Source organism: Cryptomeria japonica, chromosome 1, assembly GCF_030272615.1.
Source record: "Cryptomeria japonica chromosome 1, Sugi_1.0, whole genome shotgun sequence".
Classification (NCBI taxonomy): Eukaryota; Viridiplantae; Streptophyta; class Pinopsida; order Cupressales; family Cupressaceae; genus Cryptomeria; species Cryptomeria japonica.
Window position 1 is genome coordinate 74,302,839 of NC_081405.1, and position 5,071 is coordinate 74,307,909.

Below are 5,071 nucleotides of genomic sequence, written 5' to 3' on the forward strand. Positions count from 1 at the left end.
TCATGGTACAAAATTCCCGAACATGATCACAAGGATCACTTTTCCCATCATATTTGTCAAATTTGGGAATGTCTGAATTTGGGGGAAAAGGTACCATGTTAAACCTTCTGTCAAAAGGATAAGGAAAAAAATTGTTTAATGAATACCGTGTTGTTGATCCTTGTTGCATGTCTTGCATTTGCTTTTGTAGCATTTGCATTTGTTGTGTGAGAGAAACCAAGGGTGTATTTGTTTGCCGAGGGAAGAGTTCTTCCTTCTCATTGTTTCTAGTTGGGATAGGTGTGTGTAGCGGTCTGTGTGACTTAGGTATGTTTTGCTCGGGTATGTTGTGCTCAAGTATGATTTGCTTAGGATCATATGTGTCTTCTTCTCTTTGTTGTTCCTGATAAGTATAGTGTTGAGACCTTGTTCTAAAGGTGTTAGTATCAAAGTCTTTAGGAATCCTAACTCCTTTTCTTGTTAGCATGAGTAGGTACTTTTCTTTGTCAGCCTCTATGAGTCTTTCCATAAGTCTTTGGAACAAGGAACTTTCTTGACATTCTTGGAGGAGGTCCTCAGTGATCTCTGTGTCTTCTAGATTTGGATAGTCGAAGGGATTCGATAATCTTCACCCCATACTGAACTCTGGTTGCATCTCGCTTTGTTTGTTTCATTGAGAGCGGGCATCTAGTAGAAACTCTTTGTTATAAAGGGAAAGAATTCCTCTTCTGTGTCTTTCTCGGGAGTTGATGACTCTATTCGAGGTATGTTGTAAGTAATACAAACTTTTGGGAAGAAAGCCAGATTGATTTTTCCTTTGTGATTCAAGCGTTGGCTGAATGCTGCTTTTTGGCATAATGCTCTACTTCTCAATGGCTCTTTGTCAAATTTGTTTGATTTGTTTTGAAGATATAAGCGTATATGACGAAGAAAGGTGCAATGAGATTTGAAGAGTTGGTGATTGATGTAGAGAAATCTATTCCTTTTAGCAAGTTTTTGAGAACTAGGTTGTTATTTCCTTAACTTAGTGTTGTGATGAATACTCTTTCTTCTCAGAATATGAGGATTAGTCATGCACAGGTGATCAATGGTTTCCTTTGATTTGTTTTGGATTAAGATACCCTGTTTGGAAACTTAAGTTTACTTTTATCAAATGAAGGTTTAGATGCCCCCTCACGACAAAGTGCGTCAAATGTTATGTAATAAGAGCTTTCCCGATATGGAAAGTCGATTTGACAACTTTAGTTTGAAACAAGTATGTTTTGAGGATGGAATCCATTTGATTGGAGGACCTTTTGATATGTGTGATGATGTTACTTGATTCTGATAGGAAAATGTGTTAATCCTTAGCTAGTTTTGGACTTGACAACTTTGTTCTAAGAATATCTTGTTTTGTTGGTTTTTGGAATAGTTCCAATACTCTGATTTGAATTTCTACTTGAGGGAGTTTGAGAGAGGATTGAAAATGGCTTCCCAAACTGTTTTTAAAATTTTTCAAAAAAGTTTATGTTTGCTCTCTGTTTTTTTAGTTTTGACTATGCGCTAAGCCAGAGACCCAATGCACTAACCAATATCATCGATGCACTAGAGAAAGATCTCAATGCACTAAGCTGCCCTTCTGACATGCTAACCTGAATTGTTTGGTTTTGACTTGGTCTGGAAAGTTATGCGCTAATGTGTCCTTCCGACGCACTAACTTTTGAGCTTAACATGCTAATTTTTCTCCCAAAGCGCTAGGCTATTGCTCCAAAGTGCTGAGCTATTTTTTGGAAGTGCTAAGTTTTAGCTATTGAATGCTTATATTGCTTATGCGCTAGTTTTTAGAATTGATGCGCTATTTTAAAGTTTGCACGCGCTAGAAGATGGTTCCAAAGCGCTAAAATGTGGCTTCTACGCGCTAAACTAGCCTCTTTGCTTTGACTTGTTGGTTTTTATGTGATTTTTAACTTTTTCTCAATTTTGATGGATGATTTTTTGAAGTATGAAATGAAAACACAACATGAAAGAGATATCCATTTTGCCTAGTCTAAACAAAGAGTGTATATTCTACGAGGATGTGTTCAAATCCCCAGTGTTTTGATAGGTTTGGATACAGATAATGAAATTCAATCAGACTCTTTATTCAAGGGTCATTAACAATACCATAGCCCACTAGTCTCGATACTCCGTCAGCTCAAACAACTTTGTCACCCCTAGGGGGCACCCATTTTTTGCCTTTTGCCAGAAATTAACTCAAAGTGAATTGCTTCACAGTTGAGTAGTTATCTTGGGAGATATATGGTGAGTAATATTGGGGGTAGATTTTTCCCCACCCTTGCACTATGATATTGTAAATGTCTGGATACTGACTCGGCTCAAAATTTCTAAGACTAAGGTTTGTAATCAAGCTTCCTGTTTGGCCATCAGTGATAAACTCCTTCAAGAGGCTTCCCAACCTTTAGAACAAAGGCTTTACGTATCGTAAAGATACTAGGGGAAGGCTAATCGCTGTGCGAAACCGTTGAAAGGGACTTTCGTCACCCTCCACTTTTGATTATAGTGGGTTGGAACACTTGGCGTCAAAGTCATTCCCCACTTAGGTCGTTCCCCTCACACCGACCAAAGAATGGCTTTAAGAGTATTTAGCTCCTCGGGAGGGCAGGCCTGCTAAAGGATTTAAAATGCTTTAAAACATTGAAAGTGTAAGAGTGGTTTGGCTTTTTGATCACCCAGTTAAGGGGAGAGCATATACCTTCCACTTTCAAAGCAAGGCACACAAGTGTTCTTTTTATTCTTTCATTGCAATGATTTGCTAAAGTCTATTTGGAGATGTTTCTCCAAAAAAAAAGCATGGTGTTTGTTTTATATCCCAAATCAATGATTTTCTAAGCTAGTAAAAAAAAACTTGGTTAACAAAGAAAAGAGTTTGATTTAGTCAACAAAAGAAAATCGATAAAGGGGAAAAACTTCCCTCTTTTGGTCTACTTCAAATTTTTTGACAAGTGAGGTTCTTTTACTTTGCAAAATTTAAAATTGATCCTTTTAAACATCAAAGGATGGTGAGGTTCTTTTTCAAACATTTTTGCAAAAATAAATTTGTTGGTTCTTTTTATAGTTCCAAAATGAAGTGTGTTTTTCTCCTAAGAAAGCAAGAAATGTTTTTGTTTGTTGTTCTTTTTAGATACCCAAAGTAAAGTGTGAGTTCAATTTTATCTAACAAGAAAAAGAAGGAAATTTTAATTTAACTAACTTAACAAAGTTAGCAAAACTAAACTGCTTCAATCCTAATTTTGATAAAATAAAATTCTTCATCCTACAAATAAACTCTTAGTTCCCTGCAGTAAAACTAGTTAGCAAAATTTGTTTCGTGGACTTCTACAAGTCTAATTTTAGGTTTTTGTTACAATTTATTTCCTGCCTGTTTCTGTCATGTGCTACAAAATGGACCGGATGCGCTATAGAAAACCCATGACGCGCTGTCGAAAAGACCTAACTCGCGAAATTGTTTGCTAGATGCACTGGGCTGTTTAATTTAGGTGCTGAAAGCTACAAGAAATAGAGATGGATATGCACTAAAGTTAGGTTTCTACGTGCTAAGAGGTGGTTCCAATGTGCTAAACAGTCAGTTCGATGTGCTGAAATATCGACCGGACGCGCTAGTTCTCTACGTGTCGATTATTGTTTCCTGCGTACCTACAAAGTTAGTCCTATTCAAAAATAGATTTGATAAATGGGGTTAGGCCCCACGATGGGTGCCATAAATGTATGTGGGAAAAACAATGCAATGAAATGGAAATTACAAAATTCAATGACTTGCCCACACACCAATGGGACTCTTGGTGCAAGTTATGGAGCTATGTGGAATAACTCAACTTCCCAAGAGGTGTTCCATTGTTCTCTATCTCACAAGACCCCTCAAGCCAATGCCTTTGCTCTCAAATCACTGAGCAAAGTGACTTAGGGATGACAATCATGAGAATGAGGGATGCTTTTGATCAATCTTAGTATGAATGCATCCTATCTATGCATGATTTTAGATATGAACTAAACTAGTGATGATAAGATGAAAAGATTAGTAAAATACTATCTTAACATGATATACTAGTTTATATGATTAATTAAGATAATGGAAATGCTTCTAAAAATGATTATTAGATTATATTTCTATTTCAAAGAGAGACTAAATGCTTGCTAAAAATGAGTATAAGTGTGATTCTAAAGGCTTGTATCCTTTTCGAAGAAGGAATGGGCTCTATTTATAGGGAAAACAGGGCAATGGATGGTCAAGATTGGATGAGCTTATCAAGGGTTAGGATTGAAAGTTATCAATCCATGTTTACAATTCTCACCAATGAAATGGTGACAATTATCAACATAAGACTGCTTGAGAAGAGATGTAAGAAGCATTAAATGCTTAAGAAGACCTAATGGTTACCTTAAGAGGTAAGGGTTAAGGTAAGGTTAAGATTACCCATTGGATAAATCTTTTACCCAAAGGATAAACTCTTGTGCAAGGGTTAAAGGAATAACCATGGTCAAATAAATGAATGCTTGATGAGACCCTATGGTTAGATGAGGATTGAGTTAGGAAAAAAGTCTCTAACCATGCCACAAAGGGTTAGTTAACCATTAATGGTTTGGAAGACTTTGTGGACAAATTTGTAAGAGTCCTTCCAAATTTGGGGGTATTCAACAAGTTAGCTTGTTGAAGGCTTAAAGGCTTTAATGTCTTTGGAAGACTTTACTCCAAATTTGAGAAGTGACATCCTCAAATTTAGGGAAAGGGAATAATTGAAAGGTTTAGGCTAATTGATTAGGATTAGATAGGTTCTAGAAGAATTTAGGAAGGGGGTTTTAGGAGGCAAGTGGTAGATGTAGGAAAATGCAAGTGGGCGAGGGATAATAGAATTAATTAAAATAAATTGCTTTATTTCAATTGTGTTTGCAAGTGGAGGATTTAAATAAATTAAATTTATTTATTTAGAGTGAACAATTTAATTAAATGTAAATTTAATTAAAAGTAGAGAGAAGGGGTTTAATTAAATAAAATGATTTATTTAATTAAATGATGTGAAAGGCTTAAGTGAAATTAAATAAATAATTAGAATAATTT